The sequence below is a fragment of the Grammomys surdaster genome, unplaced genomic scaffold, assembly GCF_004785775.1.
Source record: "Grammomys surdaster isolate TR1022 unplaced genomic scaffold, NIH_TR_1.0 173, whole genome shotgun sequence".
NCBI lineage: Eukaryota > Metazoa > Chordata > Mammalia > Rodentia > Muridae > Grammomys > Grammomys surdaster.
Window position 1 is genome coordinate 988,424 of NW_021604621.1, and position 24,149 is coordinate 1,012,572.

Genomic DNA, 24,149 nt, shown 5'->3' on the forward strand with positions numbered 1-24,149 from the left:
CTCTCTCTCTCTCTCTCTCTCTCTCTCTCTCTCTCTCTCTCTCTCTCTCTCTCTCTCTCTCATACACACACACACACACACACACACACACACACAGAGTTACTATGTCTGGTTCTAGGGATATGATGAGCAGAACAAAGGTCTTGCCCTTCCCTCCATGAACACACATTCTAATGGAGGCTAGAGTTTTAAATTAATTGTGCCTAAGGGAAGGTGGCGTTCAGAGGCTTTCACAGGCAAGGTGACTTCAGTCCAAGAGGTGAAGTTGGAGGTTGCCAGGCAGTGAGCAACTCTGAGAGAAGAAATAGCAAAGGGAGTGTAAGTATGGGAGGATTAAAAATTTAATATGATCCCCACTGTAACACTGCCTTCCTCTTAAAGCGGGAAGTGCCATTTTGCTTATAAATCACCCCAAATTTCCACAAGTGGCCCTGAAAGAAAATTGTCTCAGAAAGAAGCATCTGTAACATTGTCCTGCTTCTATAGCATTGACTCAACACAGAGTCACTGGATACTTGATAACATTTTCTACATCGAGAAGATGGGGTTTTTTTCCAACAAAACCATGTGTTAAAGGCAGGAGTGTAGGCTGGGTATGTGCATCTTAGTGGTAGAACACTCGTGTTGTATGCATGAGTCCCTGAGATCTGTTCTCAGTACAGTAAAAACCATAGAAAGGAGAGAGGGAAAAGAAAAACAGCTTGGTGGTAACAAAAGAAACCAACGTGAATAATAAAGGGAATAAAAATAGCTAGCATTTATTAAGCATTTCCTTGGAGCCAGGCACCTTTGTGAGTATACATATACTCTTCATAATAACCCCATGGAGTATATACATTAGAGACAGAATTTAATAACAAAATAATAATTAATGTTATTCCCGCTCTACCCATTTTACAGATGATGAAAAGGAAGTTGAACTAGTCAGTCTTAGAAGGTAGACCTCAGCTATCTTCCTGTTCTGAGGTTCTGTAGACTCTCTGTAGTCTCGTCTTTCTTCCTGGTTCCAGAACAGCCTCCATGGGCCAGAGGTTGTCTGTAACACCAAGTGCCTACAAGGGTGCTGTCTCCACCACAGAAACTCTGGACCAGTATGTGACAGGGAAACTCAGTTTGTCCTCTCACTGTGTTAAAGAAATAGCAGACGGGAGAGATGGGATTATAAGCTCAGATGCCCACAGGGCCAAGCCTGAAAGAGTCCCCTCATTAGGGGAAGAGCTGATGCAATAGCCAAGAAATATTCACTTCCCCTTCTTTTTATTGTTCTTTTAATAAAACAAGCCAGGAGTTTGGGTGAAATATTAAATGGAAACTGACATTTTGCCCTATAATGAGGCTACAGAAGGCATGTTGGGTACTGGGGTGACCCAGAGAGCCTCTCATCCAATGGAACACTAACACTTGGTTTTATCAAATTGTTATTTGCAGGATCCTTAAAACACTGAGTTACCAGTTCGACTCTTTTAAATTAAAATATGTCTTTCTTATTCACTTTACATTCCACTCACTGCTCCCCTCCTGCCCCCCAACAATCCTTTCCCCCTTCCCCCTCCCCTTCTCCTCTGAGTGAGTGTAGGTCCTCTGGGTATCCCCAAACCTTGGCACTTCAAGTCTCTGCTTCCTCTCCCACTGAAGCCAGACAAGGCAGCTCAGCTAGTAGAATATATCCCACATGTAGACATCGGCTTTTGGGATAACCCCCGCTCCAGTTGTTCAGGACCCACATGAAGGCCAAGCTACACATCTGCTATATTTGCTACATATGTTTAAGAGAAGCCAAAAATCTGGATCCCCATGTGTGATCTGAGGAGTTTTACATTTTTAAATAACATTTATTTATTGATTTTTGGGGGGGCGAGAATGCTACAGCACTCTCTCCTCCCCCCCCTCTCCTCTCTCTCTCTCTCTCTCTCTCTCTCTCTCTCTCTCTCTCTCTCTCTCTCTCTGTGTGTGTGTGTGTAGACAGTTTGTGGGAGTTAGTACTCTCCTTCCATTGTGTAGGTTCCAGGGATTAAACTCAGGTTATCAGGCTTGAGAGCAAGTGATGGTACCTGTGGAGCTATCGCCAGCCCAGTTTGTATGCATTAACAATAAAAAGAATATCATCAAGGGGGTGGAGAGATGGAGCAGAGATTAAGAGCACTTGATGCTCTTGCATAGGTCCTGGGTTCAATTCCCAGCACTAGCAGTGGCTGGCTCACAACTATCTGTAACACCAGTTCCAGGGAATCCCACACCTTCCTTTGGCCTCTGTGAGCAATGCACACATATTTTATGCAAACAGACAAGTACACACATATTGTTTGTTCTGACCTGTTTTGTTGAGGTGGTTTTGTGAGAGGGAGTGGAGAGAAAGGGAACGGGATCGTGAAGTTAGATGGTTAGGGAGATAAGGAGGACCTGGGTGAGTTGGGGGGAGGGACAATATGATCAAAATATATTATATGTACATATTTTAAATAAATAATTTAAAAGTCACTGGAAACATGGAGTAAGCCTAACAAAGTGCCCCTGCTTGCCTAGCTGAGTGACCTTTAAATAAAGTAACTGGAGTCTCATTTCACCAATACGTAAAATAGGGATAAAAGCCATACCTGTTTCAGAAGATAATTATGAGAATAAGCTGAGGTCCTGTCACTGGGATACCTGTCACATTAATGCCTAGTAACTATTTAGATGATTATTATTCCGAGGATTTTCGATCTATAATATGAAGATCAGCTGTTTCTAATTGGCTGACAGGGAAGACTTTACCCTTCAGCTCCTGATAACCATAGGTTGTAACTCAGGCAATGTAGCTCCTGCTTGCAGACAAGAGATGCTAAACACCCTTAGACGCCTGGATAACACATGCAGGGAGAGGGGTGCCTTTACTCTTTGTCCCATGATTTACAAAGTTAGCCCAGGGCTGAGGAGGGATTGGAAAGGCCTGAAGAATGTTCTAGACAAACTGCAGGGGGAGGCTGGGGCCACAATTGATCCTCACCCTACCTTCAGTTCTTACTGGAGATGCCCAAGAAAGCTGTTGGCTGCTAAACCAAATCTCTGGCTTTTTCTTCTATTCACTTGTTTCCCCTGCCCCCTGCCCCTGTCCTCCCTTCATCTCTCCTGTCCTTTCTCTCCTCTCTTCCTTCTCCTCCCAACTTCCTCATTTCAGGCCTTGGCTCTCACCCTGGCTGCACATAGGAATTGCCTGAAGGAGGTTTTCAAAACTACTCCCATAGGGGCCTGTCCCTGAGAGATTCTGTGACCCCACCCCACACAATCGTAATCCAAATTTATAGCTGAGTATGTACTTTTTTGAGAACTTTATCTGGCCCTCAGAGAGTAATGTGTGGGGTGCTGTGGAAAAGAGCTGTGTTTCTAGGCCCCCTTGGCCATTGTATATCGTGCTTTGTTGGACACACACACACACACACACACAGTCTTTCTTACCTCTCCGAGCTTTGGTCTCCTCAACCATCCCACAGGAATGGTTTCCTCTGGTGTTCATGAGGATGCAGTGATTCACTGCATCCTGTAGAAGAGCGTGTTTTGCCGAAGCCCAGCCTCCTCTCCACAAGAGAGGGCCTGTTATTACAAGGTTAAGAAGGGTGTGGGTGGGGAGGCAACAGAGGCAGCAGGGAGCAGCATTACACATGGAGAAAAGGCCATGCACGTTAACAATGTAGCTCGCAAATGAGAGCAAATTAATACTGGGCCCAGGGAGAACAGAACATTCACGCAACAGGGGCAAAGCACCTATTGGAGCTGCTAGGCCCTGACAAGCAGAAGGAAATGGGATCTCAGAGAAAGGAAGGAAAGGAGCCCAGGGAGGGGGATTTCCAGGGCTGGGGAGCTTATCTGGCTGGAAGCAGAGGATAAGGTGTCAGCTACCAAAGAGGGAAAGATAGGAAGAGGAAAAAGACAGGAGAAGGGAAAGCTATCCACCTAGACCTGGGGAGCGAATGGGAACATCTGGCCTGGGAAGAAAGGAAGGCATAGCCTTCCAATGTCAACATGGCTGCCTTCACCCTCCAGCAACTGAACCCAGGTCAACAAGCAGAGGTTCACCAAGGCAGGAGCTGCAAACTACATAACCAGTCCCTCCTCCCACCACATCTATCTTCTTTCTCTCCGTTGTGTAAAACAATCAGGGTCCACCTGACTCAGGGGCCATCAAGCATCCCTCAGTTCAGAGAGGCCCTCGCCCATCTTCAGAAGGAGGAAAACTGGAAAGTGAGGTACAGTGAAGTAGAGTGGAATCCTAGATCATGGCAACGTTAAAAAATTCTTGCACGGCCGCCATTTCAGAGGCACTGACCAGTCTAAAAGAGCAGCTCCAAGAATCTGAACACTATGTTGAGTCAGAAGCCAATCTGGAGTGCTAGGAAAGGAAAGAGGCCCTCAGAGGCCCTGGGGGAAGCAGCTATTTACCAATCGCTAAGTAAGGAATGTAAGATTTTAATAGGTCAGATGGTGTTATATACATTTCCTGGAGAAATTCAGCTGATCCTCCATCAGTGGAGCCAGTCCTAGAGAGCCCAGGACAGTCTTTCTCAACCTATGAGTCACGACCCATTTGGGAGTCCAATGACACTTTCACAAGGATGGCCTAAGGCCATCGGAAAACACACACAGATATTTACATTGGGATTCCTAACAGTAGTAAAAATACAGTTAGGAAGTGGCAATGAAACTAATTTTATGGTTGGGGGTCACCACAACATGAGGAACTGTATTAAAGAGTCACAGCATTAGGAAGGTTGAGAACCACTCACTGGTCTAGGGGATACTCAAGCAGATAGCTACCTCTGGAAACCATAGGTGTCCTGTTTTCTTGCTTTGCTTCCATAGCAAAGGGTACATTAGCTAGTGCATTAGATAGATACTGTTGGGTAGCAGTATCAGGTCCATGTCCAGAGTGCTGCCTCTGTCTAACTCCTCTGCACACATAATGCTAATATATATACCTGCTGCCCTGTAACCTTAGAAGAACAGCAATTCCAGTGTCAGAGACCTTACAGTCTGTTTATTTAAACATGGAATCAGCGAATACAGCACTCTCATTTGATGTGCAGGGGAAATTGAGGTTTAGAAAGGGAAGGTTGTAAGGCCACATAGGTTTAATTACTGCCAGAGCTGAGGTGAAGAGCAAACTGTCCCTGCTCTCAGCCCAGGGTGTTTTCTCTATCCTTATTTGCTATTATCCCAAGTCTTCATTATATTTGAGAGAAAATGCCAGAATATCTTGAGGGCCAGTCTTACACATAGGTAAACATCATGTGATCAAATGTGTCTCTTCAATTGCCTGTCACTGTGCCTGAAATTTTACCATCATGATTCATTCCTTTGGAGCTTGAGGCTTTCTGCTCTTTAGGGGTGGGTATAAACAAGGGAGTGGGAAGGGTTATTGACAATTGCTAAGAGACCAACCGGCACTGTAAATTAGAGCCAAGCTATAGGTTTGAAGAGAACAGCAGCAACTGGTCTAGGGAACAGGATACAGGCCAGACAGAGAAGGAGAAGAACCCAGGGCAAGGATCTGAATCAGGGACTTAGACCACCCCCGTGGGGCAAAGAAAGGATATGATTATGAATGCACTCAAAGCTACCATCAAGTCACAAGCTCGGACACTCAAGATGCTTTTCAGCCAGAAAACGATACAGTGACCCAGGAAGCCAGAATCTCTGCTGGGTGGTCCAAGCTAGGGAGGATGTGAGAGTGAAGGATAACATCAGGCTGTCTGGAGTGGCGGCAGGGGCACTTTATTAAGAGAAGCAGCCTTGGCGAGATGGATGTGACAAGGGAATCTATGAAGACATCGAGAAGAGCCCCAGTCACAAGAGGGATGGGCTCTATGGCTGCCAAGGAAGGCTGGGTGTGGGATGTGTCTGTTCTGTGTCTTCTCTAGGGACCTACTTGCTGCAGGTGCCCTGGCCCAAGGCCAAAGTGCTTCTCTTCCTCCCTTTGGTTTTCTTTCTAGTTTTTCTAGAGCTGTCCAGGGCAGCTCTGAACTTAGCTCTGCTTCCTAGGTGCCTGAGAATTTCCATAGTCCTGTATTGGCTCTAACATTCTTATAGCCAATCTTAACAACAATGATCTGACTGGAAGTGAGCCTGGAACGGAGGAAGCTATCCTATTTGTCTAGATACTGCCCGTCAGAGCCTGTGTTTCCTTAGTGCATTTCCCTCGGGTAGCTGAGGGTAAAGGTAAGTGCTCTGGAAATTTGGAAAATTATCTTGAAGATTTGGTTACATAGCAGGCATTCTACAGTCATTCTCTTGTACCCTTGGGTTCTATGTTCTCAGATTTAACCAGCTGTAAATCAAAATATTCTGGAGAATAAAATTATCTTGCTTCTTTTCCAAAAAAAGAAATTCTGAAGAGAATTGTGTTTGTGTTGAATTTTATTCCTTGTCATTAGTCACTAACCAATATGGTATGACAAGTACTTACATAACTTTTACATTGTATTAGGTTTTTAAATAATCTAGAGATAATTTAAAGTATACAAGGGGATGTCCATAGATTATATGCACATACTGGGCTGTTTTAAATAAGGGAGAGGAGCATCCTTACATTTTGGTATCTGTCTGGGATCCTGAAACCTGTTCTGTAGATACCAAGAGACAACTGTGTTGTAATGTAGATTGTAAAGATAGTTGAGGTGGTCCATGGGATGAGCTAAACAAGCAAAAGACTCTCCCAAGGTTTCTCCTAATTCACTGCAGGTCTCAACTATGTGGGCAGAGCTCAGAACCCAGCTATCAGCAAAAGTAAACCTTTGCCATCTTGACCACACTTTGCTGTCTGACATGAGCTCTGTATCTTCTGAAGGGAAGTGTCTTGGGGACCTTAAGAGGTTTTGACCCAGACACCTGCAATACTGGGGTTGGATAATCTCATGAGAGGAGGAAGCTGCTTTAGGGACCCAAAGCCCAGACCGTTCTGCCGGTTCCATTCAAGCCCTTAAAACAATCTCCTCAGTTTAGTGCCAAGCCATCACTAACCAGTGTGTCATAGGCACCACTGAGGGAGAATGCTATTTCACAGAGCAGGGGCTGCTTTGGTGCAGGCTCAGTAGTTTTGGAAAGATGAAATTAAGTGTAATCAATCTAGAAGAGTCAGCCAGGATTTCTTTTCAGCTTTACCTCCCAGTAGCCCCCTCCCACCTTAGAGACAGACTAATCCCTGACATTTGTCTACTGACTTTGTACTTGTCAAAGCTCCTTCATATCTATTACCTCCCTCCATCATCACAAACACCCCCAGAAAGTAGGACCAGAAGGCATTATTATCCCTATTTGACCAACAAGAAAGCTGAGGTAACAAAGGATACATGCCTCATTCAGAGTCACACAGCCGTTTAATCAAAGAGCTAGGGCTTTAACTGTTTTCTAACTTCCAGTCTGGTGATCTTTCTGCGGTGTAAGGTAGACTCTCCTACAGGACTATAGAAGCATGCTGCTCTTAGCACAGTACCCAACACACATAGATGCTAATAAATATTTGCTGCAATCAAGGAAGACACAAGCTCTATAATGGTTCTTCTTATTGTTGTTGTTTTGAAAAATGGTCTCATCATGTCACCCAGGCTGCTCTTGAATTCCTGGGCTCAAGTGATCGTCCATACTCGGCTTCCCAGATGTCTGAGACTAGAGATAAGGCCAACCACACACAGCTCTACTGAGCTTCTTAAGTAATTAAAATAGGACACGAATGCTATGCTATTTGATCATTTTGACCATGAAAGAAGGAGTATGAGATCTTTCCCAATTCACAGATGACAATGCCAAAGAGAGTCTAGTGTGACAGCCACAGGGAAGTCAATGGGACTTGATTTCCTAACAAAGCTGCTTCCCACTCATCCTTCACAGAGGAATTGATCCAATGGGCCCTTAATCCAGTAGCAGAGAGGAGTCAGAATCAACCCCACTACAAGATCCTCCCCAAGTTGTCTCTAGAAGCTTTTCTCTGGTCCCCCTTCAGTGTCAGTGACTCTCAGGAGTTCTGCTGTAAGAGTTACTTGAGAACACTGGCTGTTCTCTCCTTTAGGACCTGAGCACTCTCCCCCTCTTGAGGAACTCTAAGCAGAACAAGCCAGACTTCAGAGGCTCTGAGCTCATCTCAGAGAAGACCACCTGGATCCAAACATCCTCCTCCTCCCTTTTCTCTCTCGAATGGAACCTGGCACATAGTAGGTGGCTATCAAATATTAACAAATGAGCTGTCTCTGCTCAAGAAGAATGTCTGGAGTTGCCACTTGTTTTTAGTCCAGTTAGAAAAATACGGAAAGGAAAGATAGACACTGGTCTTCGGATGCCACTTTGCAGTAATACAAAGCAGCAGCATTTGTGCTGGGTACCCCCCCTAATTTAAGATCCCTGCGGTTTTCTTTCTTGAGCCCACCAGTTCTCTCCTGGATCACCAGGGGTATTTGTTTTGCTTCCCCAGAGCCTAGGTTTTGTTTTCTGTACAATGAAAAGGGCCCTGGGATGAGAAAATGCATGCAAAGCACAGTGTCCAGCTCTTAGTAAGTGCTCAGCCAAGCGGCAGCTGGATTATCCATACACCTCTGTTCCCAGAGGGAGGGGTCCCCCAGGGACACCAGACTGCTCACGAGGTCCAGAATCCAGGTGCAAAAGAGGGGCTGTTTCTCAGCTCCCTGCTTAGTTCATCACCTCAGCCTCAGCTCAGGGGCTGAGCCAGTCGCCGCGTTCTTTAAGATTCTGGTCACAGCAGGGGCTGGGTTTCTAAGGCAGGCGTGATCTTTCTCTTCCTACAGACGCCGCTGCCGCCAGTGTCTGCGCTGGGCACAGGCAGGGGCAGTGCGCGGGAGAGGCGGAGGGAGGGTTCCCGGCTCCGCAGCCACGCAGACCGGGCCTGGAGAGGGTCCCCGACAGTAAGTACTGTGCCCCAGCAGTCAGGCTAGGGCTTCCTTGGGAAAGGGTCCTATAGCTGGGCGTGTGTGAGGTTGTGAGGTCCGCAGAAACTGCTAAGATCCTCACTGGCATCTCAGAGTGACTTGGGGGCAGCTCTAGCACATGCCCCTTCTGGGTGAGTGCCCCTTCCTCGCTCCTCCCCGGGACCGAGGGGGGACAAGGTTAGGGGGTAGGGAACAGAGGATTACAGAGTTCGAGCTTCAGGGGGTGACATTTCTCTTCATCCCCCACCTCGAGCCCCCAAGAATTCCTTTTCGTTGCCAAGCGGTTGGTCCTCGGGTGGGTTCGCGGCTCCACGGATGAGGAAATGTCAAGGCAAGATGCACGCGGGGCAGAGGTTTGGATACCGATGGCAAAGTGGCTGCAGGAGCGGGAAGTTTTCCTGTTGAGGGTGGGGGGCGGGGAGCGAAGGTGGGGTAGAGAGGTGAAGATGGGGTAGAGAGGCGAGGAGAGCAGAAAGCTGGAGGGGAGGGAAGGCAGCGCTTCTAGGGGGTTGGAACCAAAGCCCCCTGCCAGTAGCCAGATCCTTCAGGATCCCTTCCAGGTGAGAGATTTGGTCTCCTGCGGGCAACTGAGTCCAGTGGGAAAAGACCTGGGCTTCTAGCCTCCCTCCTCAGTACCCCAGGCTTAGTGGCTAGGTTGTGCTGTTTGATGGTGGGGGAGGTGCACAGGGGATGCTGTTGCATTGTGGGGAGGGGGCAGCTGAGACTTCAGTTTTCTCCAAGCACAGGCAGGTTGAGAAACATGACCACTGTTACCCACCTGGTGGTGCATTATTTACAGAAATATCATCCATTAGCAAGTGAGACTGGCAGGAACATTCCTGTCACTATTTTCTCTAGGCTGTGTAAAATTCAGACGGTGTTAGGTCTGACATAACAAGACCCGTATCTCCCCTGTTTTTGAATCCTCAGCTACTTTGGTCAGGCTTACCTCCCAGTAATAACAAGTCATATGCAATAATAACAATACTAGCTGTCATTTGCTCGGAGCTTGCTATGTGCCAGGCACAGTTCTAAGTACTTTATATGCAGTATTTTATTCATTCTTCACGATAAAATCCTGTAGGGTAAATTCTAATATTATTCATATTTTACAAATTAAGAAATCGAGCCATACAGAGCCGGGTCAAGACTATGGTTCAACAACTAGTGAGGGGTGGAGCTAGGATTTCAACCCACTCTTTCTTCATACACATCCCCATTGGTAACTATTGGAAATATTGGTAACAAGCTGGCTTTAATGGGCCAATAAAAACCAGGTTGATTTCCCTGTGGCAAAACTCATTCTAATTCTGTATTTCTGAAGTCAGGGCCCAGTCCCAAAGAATGTTGAATTAATTTATCAAATTACCCCCCCCATTACAAACTGTGGAGAAAGACAAACAGTTGGTTAGAGCACAGCAGATCCTATTACTGGATGCCCAATGATAATAATAATTGCTAGTAGATCCTATAAATGAGCAGTTACTTTGCCAGCATGTTTCATGTATTAAATCTTTGTATGGGTACTTTGAAGTGAGTCCTATAATGAGTCTCTCTTTATAGGTAAAGGGATGAGGCTTCCAACCCACATCCAATAACTCCAAAACCACAGCTGTTTTGGACAGATCTGTTCATGACAAGAGGGGTTTGTGTTTACCACAGTCCCCAGCCATTTGCCCAGAAATCTCCACTCTCTTTTTCTTTGCACATTGCTCCCTTTACACTAAAGATGGAATTGCATAGTTTGGTGGAGAGCAGGCTTCCAGGAGAAGACAGAGTGTTTCAGATGGATTTGGGTTTTGTTGTTGTACTAAGCGCCGTGCCTGTAACATCAATAAGTTGCTATGCTTTATAAGTTTTATTAATTAAACAAGTGTCTGGTTTGCTGGCTTGGAGTTGTTAATCCGATGTTATGGCTCTATCTGAGTACCTCTGTTAGGAGTTAATTTAAAAAAAAAATATTTGCAATGATGGGCAAAACTGTCTTTGTATTCCCTAAGGAGGGAAGGGGACTTGTTCTGAAGCTACAGCTTTGGTGGCAGAAGCTGCAGCCCATACATGCATAATATTGTTCTTGTGCCCCCATCCAGAATGATCCCTGTGAGCCGAAACCTATGTGTAACTAAAACCCTTTGGGCTGTTCCTGGGCTGTATCTAACCCTTCAATGGGGTCCTTGTAATTTCCTATTTCCCCAGCCCATTCAGAGAGCTAGCATTTAATAGATCCTCTTCAATGTGGACAAAACAGGGTATGTGAGCGCCATGCCTCTGGTGTCTGAGACTATGGCTGGATCTTATTGAACCTGCTGGAAGCCAACCTTTCCTGCTGCTCCTTTAACAGGGGACTTCCAAGTATGCTTCCAGGGCGGTGTATGAGAAATGCCCCGGTAACCCCAGTGTTTGCAGGGCTCTGGCTCTCATCTCTGTGGTCTCATCAGAGTACATTGCATCATTTCATAAGGCCGCATGAAAGGAATCGGTGGGGGACTGTGCTCAAAAGAAACTTTTGCTTGAATTTATTCTGTAATTTCATCTAATTGCCGTGGCTTAAATACCCAGAGGTGTCCTTCTTTGCTGACTCTTTCTTACTATTCATTTGCTGTCAAAATTGACATTCCTTTCCTGGAATGTCCTTCTCACCTTCACTACTCTGCAAGGGTAAGGGAGATCTGCTGGGAGATGCCTTCCTCTGTGCTCCCACAGCATCTTCTGCTGCCCTCTGTGCAGCCAGATGACATGTGGCTTTGTGTTTGTTTACATACCTGCCTCCATATTTGACTGCAATTTCCCTGGAGGGACAGGCTGGGTACATAGTAGATATACAGCAGATTATTTTGGTGGATATACAGATGAAGGAATTAGTTAATGTTATCCAAAAGCTGCAGAGAGCCCCTCCTTCACAGCAAGGGACTTTGCCATCCTTCCTTGTAAAAGAAGGTGGAGCAGAGAGAGAACTTGGCATTATTCTTCAACAAAGCCCTGGTTCTGTGGGTTTTAATCAACCAAAATAAAAATATACTATAATGCCAAAACCTGAAGGCTTAGGGAGGGGTCTTTTTGGTTAATAAGTTATTGGGGTACAGTAACTAAAAGTCCTCAGAAATGATCACTTTTCTTGATTTTTTAAAAAGCACGTCTATTTATCTTATGTATATGAGTACACTGTAGTTGCCTTCAGACACACCAGAAGAGGGCATTGGATTCCATTACAGATGGTTGTGAGCCACCATGTGGTTGCTGGGAATTGAACTCAGGACCTCTGGGAGAGTAGTCAGTGCTCTTAACCGCTGAGCCATCTCTCCAGCCCCTTCTTGATTTTTTTTTAATTGAAAATTCATACACAATGTTCTGATCACAGATCCTCCCTCATCTCTTCCTAGATCCTTTCCATCGCCCCACGTATCCAACTCTACCCCTCTTTCTCTCTTTAGAAAACAAACAGGCAGATAAAAAACATAAAGTAAACATATGAAAAGGCACAACACACACACACGAAACCATAATATATATGCAAAAGACCACTGAGATGAAAAAATGCCCAACAAAGCAATATAAGACAAAAACAATCTATAAAATCACCATAGAATTTATCATGGGACTTACCCTTAAGTGTAGTTGACATACACAATGAGATTCCATTAGAGAAATCTTGTTTTCCTTCTGTTGTCAGTTAGGTACCCTCTTGGTTAGGGATGGGACATGTGTCCATTTTCCTTCTCATTGCTGAGACTCCATGTGGCTTGAACCTATGCAGGCTCTGTGCATGCTGCCACAGTCTCTGTGAGTTCATATGTGTATTAGTCCTACTGTATCTAGGAGGCCTGTTTCATTGGTGTTCTCCATTTCTTCAAGCTCTTAGAATCTTTCTGCCCCAGGTCCATAACCTACCTAATCTCAGGTTCTTGGACACCAAAACAGTGTCAAGAATGGGTTCCATTTCATGGAGTAGGTCTTAAATCCAATCAGATTCTGGTCAGTTAATCCAACCATCTTTGTATCACTTTGGTAGGCAGGTCACCATTGTAGGTCACAGGTTTTATGGCTAGATTTGTGGATACCTTTCTCCTCTGGTAGCGTGCAGAGTACCTTCCAATACCATGAACATTAGTCAGTAAGGGTGAAGGCTCTAGGTGGGCAACAGTTTCAACATCGCTGTGTTCAATGACTTGTATAGGTGTTATCTTCAGCAATAGGGCCTTACCATCAATTTGTAGAGAATAACCAATAGCTTTGGGAGTAGCCTAGGTTGTTTGGGGATTCCCATGGGGCCATCTTTGGCCAATGACTCAAGTAGATGTAGCCCATTCCTGTTATTGGAGGTTTTACTTGATGAAAGATGTCTAATTGGGGCACTGCCTCTCCCATTATTTGGTAACTCCTTTTAGATTTCTCCCCTATATGTATTTATTTTTAAGAAGCTTCTACTGTAGTAGGTTTCTATGCAGCCCTCAGATGGTCCTTAGTGTTTGTTGTTCCTCCTTGTATTTCCTCTGTATCCTCCTCTTCCTTTCCTTTCCCTGTTTTATCCTCCTGTTCCAGTCTGTCTTCTGTCTCTCCATAACTATATATTCTATTTCTCCTTTCTAAGGAAATACCTTACTCCCTTCTAGTCCCTTACTCTACGTCTAACCTCTGGATGGATTGTAGCCTTGAGCCTGTTCTTTTGTGCCTGTAGCTTTAATTCTTTGGTGGAGAATTCATCAACTTCATTCTTCTTTTCTGACCCCAGTTTGGGAAAGACCTAAAATTCCTTCTTCTGTCTCAGCAGGAAGATGCAATTAGGCAGAATAAAAGGTGTCTCATTGTCCTGAAACTGCAGTTAACATCTCTGGACACCTCCTGGCAGGGTATAATGAGTGAACCAGGCCTCTGTTCACACGTTTTCCTTTGTCTAGTGGCTTCTTGACCTAATTTCTGCCTTGCATCTGGGATGAACTGATTGAATAGGTCTAAAACGACACACAAGAAGGAGATAGGGGTGTCTCTCTCCTCCAGATCAGCCTGGTACCTGTTAGTCGTGAGTCCTAAGATGAAGATACACATTTCAGACATTTTAGGCAAGGAACTAGGATAGACGTACTTTCTTGTCCTCTCAGGAGGTCTCCAAGAGAAGACTGAGGAAAGATCCTGTGCCCCATGCAAAGCCACATATGACAGGTAGAATGTACGAAAGTCCTACTCACAGTCTGATTTATCTATACCCTTTTTCTTTCCTGCTAGCCTGTACTTCGGTTCACCTTCATGCCTTTGGCTAAGTAGTTCCTGGATGCTTTGGTCTCTGGACCTGTTCTTCATCCCCTCCTTTTCAACTGGTCCAGGTCTGGCACTTCATCTAGGACCCAGCTGCAGTCCTATCCTTCCCCTCCTGTTTCTGGAAATCAGCAGGGGTGCAACAAGAGCAACTCAATAACTTGCATGGTCCTTGCCAACTCTGAGATTGTCCTGGAGTTGACCAAAATCAGAGGCTGGGGGCATCCAGGGCTGGTGGCTGCTCAGGCCATGATGCTTAGCAGACTCATAAAGAAGAAGGTCTTGGCACAGCCCAACAGCTGAATAGGCCCTCTTTTGGCTTTAAGAGGCTTTACCCAGAGCCCTGTGCAGTCAGTGCCTGCCAACCAGCCCCTAGGGAGGTGCTATATGAGTCCTAGGTCTTTGGCTGCTGGAAACAGCTACTTGGGAAGTTCCCAGAAACTCCTGGCCACACCTGCTCCCTCTGTCTGTCCTCCAAGCTTTGTTTACAGTTCAGCCCTTGACAGACCAAAGGCTAAGATCCAAGAGAAAAACTAGGTGGCAAGAGACCCTCTTCTGGCTTGGCATTTTGTGCCAGAGCCCTGCAGTCCAGCCTGGCCTCAGAGATAGTATGTACTGAGGGGGAGAATCCAGGTCTGCTGTTCCTTTCCCTGCTACCTCTACTTTTCCTATCATGGCTATGCTTTCCTACTTGCTGAGGTTCTCTCCCAGTTCTGTTTGGCTTCCTTGATCTCCTCTTTCACAAAAAAATTCCAGCCTCTAGTGACTGGAAAATTGGCCTAAGTCAGGAAAATGTCCGAGTCTTTCCCTCATAATGTTTCCCATTTGTCACTTACCCCTTGCATCTCCATCTGTGAACCAGATAGGAGCATCATGCTGTCAGTATGGCATAATAGCAATCCTCCTCCCAGAAGAGTTCCATCCTCAGAAGTACTCTATCTAAAGGCTCTCATTACCATATGGTCCTTGAGCAATGGTGGACGCCTTAAGGGTAACAATGAGGGCAGCTGGCAGGCATTTAGAGGACAAGGGATTAGAATTGGTACCTAGTGGTTGCCTTCCCTAAGCCTGTCTTTTTCCCTTCAAGGACTCCAAGGCCTTTTTGTTCTATTTCCCCTCTGTCCTGTTGTAATTGCCTCTCTCTCTCTCTCTCTCTCTCTCTCTCTCTCTCTCTCTCTCTCTCGGCTCTGGCAGTCCTCCTTTTCTGTCCAGCTACCTTCCGTTTTTTGCTCAACTTTCCCTTCATTCCTTATGTCTTTCCCTCTGTCTCAGTCAATCTGTCTTGGCCTCCTTCAGAGAAATACTTCATGTCATAGATGGAAGGTGGAGACCGAAGTGTCCAGGGTACTTTAGGATGACATGACAACTTCTTCAAGCCCCCCAGGAATATTCCACTGCTCTAGTTCCCCATCACTGCCTCAGCCAGTGACAGGCGGGTGAGAGCAAAACTACAAGGCTCTCCCCAATAACTCTGCCACAGCTCAATGGCAGCAGCTTCAGACCTTGTGACCCAGAATGCCATATGGCATCAGCCTCACATCTGGAACAGCCCTAACATCTGTCACCAGACTGACAGGCCCAGCAAGGAGAGTTTAGGAGTGTGTCTGGACCTATTAGACAGCATGTCGGAATCTACTGAATGTGTAGCCCTTGAGGAAAAGACGGAAAGTGGGGGCAGCTGCAGAAAAGGTTCTCTACCGATTCCTTTCAGAGACACTTTAGGCTTGGTATTGGACAAAATCACTCTAAGCTCCCAAATATTTATAGAAGAACAGATAATTGTGGTCTCTATACTTGCCCCCTTCTGACAGGGGACAGCACCTGCATTCCACCCCACCAGGGAAAAGCTAGTTTAGACAATCAAAGAATCCAGATACTGTCAAGTTTTCCCAAAGATGCTTCTTTAAGCTCAACTGAAGAGGAAATTTCCGGACCATAAAGACCTAGGAAGAAAGGGGAAGCTAGCCCAAGGAAAGTAACCAACTCAGCCACCCAGAGACACTCAGGAGTGGCAAGGATCATTGACTTTCCTACCCACCCCACTGCTTCTGACCATTCTGAAAAGATGATAGCATACCCTTTAAAGAAAACCCCTTCCCTATAAGTGAAAGGACTTGGAGCTCTAATGTCTCTGTTCCTTCCTGTGTTGTAGTCTTGGACTCTTTCTTGGACTACTACATTCTCTACCTACACTGGTCTTTGGCCAGATATGTTGAGGAGTGTCTCCTTTAGGCCAGATCCACTGCCATGGCTTGGATATGACACATGTCTCCTACCACAGTTAAGGTTTTACTGCTGTGAAGAGACACCATAGCCAAGGCAACTTTTATAAGGACAACATTTAATTGGGGCTGGCTTACAGATTCATAAGTTCAGTCCATTATCATTAAGGCAGGAACATGGTAGCATCCAGGTACGAATGGTACAGGAGGAGCTGAAGGCCAGTAGGAGAAGACTATCTTCCAGGCAGCTAGGACAAGGGTCCTAAAGCCCACCCCCACAGTGACACAATTCCTCCAACAAGGCCACACCTATTCCAACAAGGCCACACCTACTCCAACAAGGCCACACCTACTCCAACAAGGCCACACCTCCAAATAGTGCCACTCCCTGGGCCAAGCATATTCAAACCACCACATCCCCCAAAGATGTTGAAGATTTAGTTCCCAACTGGTAGATTTGATTGGATCATAAAGTATCTCATCTAATCCATGCATTAATCCTTGATGGATTCATCAATCAATAGTTTAGGAGGAGGTGACAAATAGAAAGGCCTAGTTGGAAGAAGTGGGTCAATGGATATATGTGCTGCAAAGATGTGTCCTGTTGTCTGTCCCTTCCTCTCTTTCTTATTTGCCATGAAGAGAACTGTTTTATTCTGCTATGTATTCTCTATCACAAGCCTCAACCTCAACACAGACCTAGAAGCAGCAGGATTGAGTTTCTAGGAAAGACCTTTGTAAGGAGGTGATATTTAAGCAGAAACTTAAATGACAAAAGGGCATCCATGTGAAGAATGAAGAAAGAGTTCCATGAAATAATGGAATACCAAGTGAACATACAATGAAACCTGCAAAACCATGGACCAAAAATATGTCTTCCTCTTTTATGTGGATTTTCTCAGGTATCTGTTATAGGAACGAGAGTCTGACCAATACAATCACAAACTATAAGTCTGATTTACCCAAAGTGAACCACAGCCAGTAGCTATTTGACAGTGAAGTGCATAGAGTGACCAGAGACCTCTATTCTGTGTGCCTCAAAATTGTTCCTACTCATTTATACATTGGTTCACTTGGAAAACACTAAGCACCAACTATGTGCCAAGTGCCATAACAGGAATACTGTTAAACAAAAGAGGCCTAGTCCCAACTCATAGAGTATATAGCAAAATAGCCACAGAATACGTAATTACAAATTGTGATGAGTCTCATAAAGGAAATAACAGGTTACAATAATAAGACAGTTTCCAGGAAAGGCCTTTGTTGAAGAATGATATTTAAGAATAGACATAAAGGATGAAAGATCAACCATGTGGAAAATAAGGAAAGAGGTTTCCAGGAAAATAGAATATCAAGTGGACTGGCCTTGGGATGGCAAAGAACTTGGTATGGTGAGAAACTCAGGAGTAGCTAATGGAGCCAGATTATAATGGTCAATAATAAGAATAGCATTGGGGGATCACAAAGGACATGTGAGTCATGGAAAATGAGTTGCAATACTGTTTACTATCAATGGAGAGTGTCTGAAGGGTTTTAAGCAAGGGAGGGACTGGCTCTCGTCTCAACTATTACAATATCCATAGATGGCAAATTTAGACGAGGACAGCAGTGATACAGGAAGGCCAATAAGTAGGCAGCTGCAGCAATCCACAGGAGAAGTGACGGTGGCTTACATCAGTGACAGCCATGAAGATGGAGAGAATTGGACTGATTCTGGATGTGTTTTTGAAGTGACAGCTGACAATACTTATTGAGAAATTGGATGTCAAGGATGAAGGAAGAAAGACAGGCTTCAAGAAGGACTCGGATTTTTCAGCTTGACTCAGTGCCATGTACTAAGATGAAGAATGCTGAATGAGGTTTTAGACAGGGAAAAAAAAATCAAGAGTTCAGTTTCAGCCATGTTAAGTTTGAGATTCCTGAGAGATATAAAAATAGAAATGTCAATGTCTAAGAGTTTGGGAACTCCTGAAGAAAAGAAAGGAAAATGTAAGTTTGGGAGACAACATCTACATGTTGGTTGTATTTAAAGTCAGGGTGCTGCATAGCACCACCTCAGGAAAGAGAAGAGAACAATAAGAGAAATGCAGGCAGGAAGCCCCAGAACCCAATATCGAGTGTTGATGAAAGAAAGAAAGCCGTAAAAGAGACTGTGGAAAGTAACCAAAGAAGTAGAAGAACAAACAGGAGATACTCGCAGAAAACAAGCAGAAGAGTATTTCCAGAGGGAGAGAGTTGCCATCCTTGTCTACATTTGGTAAGTGGTAAATGTAGACATAAGAGCAGGACTGGGGATATATATCCATAAAAGACAGAAGAGTCTCTTAAAAGAGCAAATGTGGAATGATAGATGTGAAAGCCATATGCTAAATGTTCAAAGAGGGGAATGAGATGAGAAAGTATATATGGAAGTTTGTTGCTGGTGATTTTTTTGACATCTTTTTTTCTGTGTAAGGGAGCAGGAAAATAGATCAGTAACTTCCAAGAAATTGTGTAGTGTGTGTGTGGGGGGGAGTGAGTTTGATTTGTTTTCATAAGGATAGACAGCTTCCATCAATATGGCAGTATGGTTTGGGAAGTAGATTATTTTAAGGAAAAGAATGGATGCTCAAAGGATTAAAATGATTGATAAGGTAAGGAAGATTGGTATCAGAACATAAATAACAAGGCTTTCCATTGATGAACGAAAATAATCATCCTCTGCCTCAGCAGGGTAAAGCTGTATACATGTGGTGCTCTAAGCATTTAGTGGTAGTGAGATGGGACTAATCTTATCTGATAACTTCTGCCTTTTTGGTCTCATCCACTGAGACATCTTGAAGCCTCAAAATGAACTGATGGGAAGATTGAAAAAAGAAGAGGAGCTATGACATAGGCATATTTAGAGGGTAAGAAAGTAGTGGCCACACATCAGTGAAAACATGTGCCAGATTTGAGATCATTAGGTTAACACTGAAAGCCAGTTGCCCGGCTGTATAGTTTGTTTGAAGCTTCCTCTAACTTCTGTAAGACTACATATGGTTGAGTTCATCAATGGTAGGGTTTTAATCTGGCAATTCTTGCAGAGGTAGGGGGAATTGAAGGTGTTTGGGAGAGAATGATCATAATGGAAGGCCAAGAACTTACAATCTGCAGAAGAGGGGACTTGAAGCTAAGAAAGTGCTTGAAGTAGAGAAATAGTGAGTAAGCAGGACAAGTTGATATTTAGAGAGCTAGAAAATAGAGTTGACTCAGGAAACAATGAAGAAAGAGGTTTCCAGGGAATGTGAGAAATGAATAAGTGATCATCATGCATTCTGGTGACTCCTGCAATGGGAACCTTTTGGAAGAAAGTTTAAGTCTAGTAGTGCAACAGCCCGTTCTGCCCCACATTCGGAAGCCACTTTGTCCCGGGCCCGTTCTGCTGCTCCGGTCTTCGGGTTAGGGTCTAGCGAGGGAGAGAGTGGGGATGGGAGGGCAAGAGACGTGAAGAATGGAGACAAGACAGAGTCTGACCAAGTCTTCTTTATTGAAAGTAAATCCTGGGTATTTATACCCTTTACCATGTGTCTTGCCCTCGTGGACAAGCACAGCTGAAGGCACTATGTCATGTGCCTTGCAGCGTGGACACCACGTGCACCTTGCAGCTGGGGACACTAAGCAGCAAAACAAGATATGTGAGAAAAACAAGATGCTCATCAGAGTGTGCTCAGCTGTTGTGGGCTGCAGAAAACAAGTCTCTTGTCAAGGTATATGGCTCGAGATGGCTGCAAAGATGATAGCCGCTTTCTGCTAGGAGTCGGCTCCCAACATAGGAGATAGCATAATAAGTAGTGGAGTGTTAGCACTTGAGTTAGTACAATAGTTGATAATGTCTAGGTAAGACAATGAAGTAAGTTCACTGGAGGAAGTTATTTTTCAGTGACATCCTCACCACCTGTAGACGTTGGATTCACCAATAGGGACATCAAAAGTAGGAGTGGACACACCATTGGGATAGCTATTATGAAAACAAAACAATAAACAGAAAATAAAGTGATATTTAGAGAGAAGTGGTAAAGCCATTATAGGAAACACTACAGACAATCTTCAAAAAAAAAAAATCAATCGTGGGGTTCTCGTAATATCTAGCAATCTCACTTCTAAGTTGAATTAGTCAGTTTTTTCCTTGCTGTACCAAATATTTCAGAAAAATAATTTTAAAAGAGGATGGAATTGGTTCTGGATCATGGTTTCATAGATTTCAGTGCACAATTGGCTGATTCCACTGACTTTCAGCCCATGGCGCATCAGAAACACCATGAAGGAAGGTTACAAAAAAAGGAAAGCTGCACAACACATCGTAGCAACCTGGAAACAAAGACAGAAAAGGAACAAGATTGAATTTCTCCATGACACTCTACTGACATCTTTATTCATCCAAACAAGGCCCCTCCTCCTACCTCTCAGTAACAGTGTCACATTCTATATCCATCACAAGATCCAGCCATTGACTGACTCTGATTCCTGGAATCCAGTCAGTTTCCAAACAGCAACTAAGCCCTGGAGGCATGAGCCTTTAGGAGAAACTAAAACATGGTATAATCCTCCCCAAAAGTGAAATCAAGGCTCCAGCCCATATTTATACATCTGTATTCACAACATTGTTCGAAGTAACCAAATGTTAGGAACAATCTAAGTGTCCATCAACAGAAAAATAAAATGTGGCACATACATAGAATATTATTGAATCTTAAAAGGAAGGAGGTGCTGACACAGGCTACAATACGGATGAATCCTGAAAACATTATCCTCCCTAAAATATGCCAAACGCATACATTTCCGTTTGTGAAGAGGAAAGCATTCTGGAGATGGATGGTTGTAAGGGCTGAAAAACAATGTGAGTGATTTTAATGTCACAGAACTAACCATACAAGTCAAAATGGCTGAACTTGTACATTTTATGTTATGCATATTGTACCAAGATTTCTTTTTTAAATTACTGGAGGAGGAGATCACATATAACTAGGAACTGAAGTCCTCAGTAACCTTGGGACCTACATAGAAAGTCTGCAGGTGACATTGAAGTGGCTGGAAGGCTCAGAAGGTAGGGACATTTCACAAGAAACAACCAATGGCCTAGAGACAGCACCGGTAAGTACAGACAGCCTACCTCCTCTGCAGGCCTGAAAGGATGTGAGATTCAGAGAAAGAAACAAAAAAATAATTTAAAATATAAGCAGCTTCCACTTAAAAAATGAAGAACTAGGAGCTAAGACAGATCTCTGATGACAAGCAGACAGATACATAAGAAAGATAGCAAACTTCTGAGCTCTTCCTCAGCCTCCTGATCTGAGATAAAGGCCTGGTGGACTTTCCTCTTGCCAGCAGATTCTTACCACCTCCTCTCCCAACCCCCACCAGCTGACTAGTCCTAAACATGTTTACCTGAGGCCATGGGCCTGCCAGTTCACCTTTCTTTGTCAAAGCTGACCAATCCAAAAGAATGGAAGGGGAGCCATCCAAGGCAACCAAAAACACTTAAAACTCTCGGGCACCAAGGGGAGGGGGGCAGATTTTGGTTTCTTCATCCCCTGCCCACTTCCAGGGTACCGGAAGGATGAGTGGGGAAGTGCTAGCCTCAAGGAAGAACCAGGTCTCAGTTTGAAAAGAAGATGGCAGGCAGTTTCAGAATGAAGTGGAAAGTACAAAAGAGTTTGCTGTTGACTAAGTGCTCCAGAGGTCTCAAGGGAAGGGAGAAAGACGGGTGGTATTCAACCATGGAGAGGTCAGGCAAGACCTCTCAGACAATGGTTTCATTTTCTGCAGTTTTAGTTCCCTTCATTCAACCCGAGCCCAACACCTTTAGAGGTTAAAAATTCCAAAAGTAAACAATTCAAATCTCCAAAATAATTTTTATGATAATACCACCTTAGTTATTGTTCTATTGCAATGAAGAGACACTATGAACGAGTCAATGTATAAGTCATTTAACTGGAAGCTTCTTACAGTTTCAGAGGGTGAGTCCACAGTCATGATGGTGAATAGAATAGCAGCAGGCAGGCAAGCATGGTGCAGAAGAGTTCTACGTCTGTTCTGCAAGTTGGAGGCAGGTTGGGGGGCAGCTGTCAAGGGCTTTCAAAACTTCAGAGCCCACCTCCAGTGACACACCTCTTCAACAAGACCACACCTCCTATTCAGTCCCTAAAAGAGTTTCACCAACTGGGCACCAAGTATTCAAAGCTATAAGCCTGTGGGGAGCCATTATCACTCAAACCACCCCAAATACATTGTTACAGTTTTAGTCTGGTTTAGTTTCATTTCTTTCCTTGAGTCAGGATTCTGACTATATACCCGAGGTTGGTCTGAAACTTGTTATGTAGCCCAGTGTGACCACAAACTCCTGATCCTGTGGCCTTAACCTCTGGAGTACTGGGATTACAGATATACACCAATAAAACCATCTTCTCTTTTATTGTTGTTAATCTCTTACTGTGCCTCATTTATTAAATTAAACTTTATCATAGGGATAAAGTACAGGGAAATAACCACAATATAGAGTTTGCTATTATTTTTGATTTAAGGTAACACTGGATGAGAGGGTTACCTTAGAATATATCCTCTATGAGTAAGAGGAAGTCAGTTCTGTGCCTAGTGTCCCTGATGTCATTTACCGTTATGGTGGCTTCAAAGATGGCTGCTCTTTTTTCTAAGGATTTATTTATTTATTTTATGTGTATGAGTACACCGTAGTTTGTCTTCAGACACACCAGAAAAGGGCATCAGATCATATTGCAGATGGTTTTGAGCCACCATGTGGTTGCTGGGAATTGAACTTTGGACCTTTGGAAGAACAGTCAGTGCTCTTAACCACTGAGCCATCTCTCCAGTCCAGATGGCTGCCCTTAAAAACAGCACTGAAACAACCCTCGATTCAATCTGGAAGGCCCTCGATTCAATCTGGAAGGAACAGTCTATTGAGTTGACCTGACTACATTTTGAGAATCTGCTAGGTCCATAAGTTCTTGTCAAAAAAAAAAAATCATAGAATAATTGGCAGACCGGGATTCATGTTGCAGTTCCACGTGGCTTTTAAGTGCATGTTCTTTAGCAGGTTGTATGGATCTCTCTTGTCTGTTTTCTTATCTGTAAAATAGTCATACTACTGCCTAGCTAAGGGGGTTGCCATCAAGATGGAGTGGGGATAATATGTGGCTAGATCCTGGAGCATGGCAAGTCCTCAGTAAACACTAATATTTTACAGTATCCTTTCAACATCTAACTTACCTGACTCCCAGACATCTCTAGTATTTGAGCTAATCCTTGGCTGACCCAATTCTCCAGTAGGGCCAAATAGATCTATCCCTATTTTTCTTCTCCTTACTTACCCTTGTGTCTCATTTCATAAATGTTTAGAGCTCTCCATATTCATGCCTCAGATAAATCTGATTCAGCCATCCAGAGCTATGTTTACATAAATCAGTGTGTTTCTCATAGATGATAATTGATTTTTTTTTTATTGATACGGTTTTTAGTATTTTTGAAACAAGGTTTCATGGAGACTTGGCTAGCCTCTGTAGCCGAGGATGACCTTGAACTCTTGTTCCGGTTTCTTTGTCCCTGTTCCTGGGATTATACATGTGTGCCACCACCCCTGGCAACAGTTGTATTGTAACTGGGACCTTCAATGGTGCAGCAGCAAAACAGAGTAAAATCACCTCAGCTCTCCAACCTGACTGTGGTCCTCCAATTGTCTAAGGATAATGTCCTTGCATTCTAAATTATAGTCAATAGTGGTATCACTCTGGAG

The 24,149-nt window shown here is 44.3% G+C and overlaps 1 protein-coding gene across 1 annotated transcript in view; it reads left to right on the forward strand.

Annotated features, from left to right (window-relative positions):
• The first annotated feature begins 8,764 nt into the window (after window positions 1–8,764).
• Window positions 8,765–24,149, forward strand: part of Frmpd3 (FERM and PDZ domain containing 3) — a 95,910-nt gene continuing 80,525 nt past the window's right edge. Inside the window, exon 1 of the mRNA XM_028767494.1 lies at window positions 8,765–8,885. The gene's annotated coding sequence lies outside the window, so the exon portion shown is untranslated. The remainder of the gene's footprint in view (window positions 8,886–24,149) is intronic.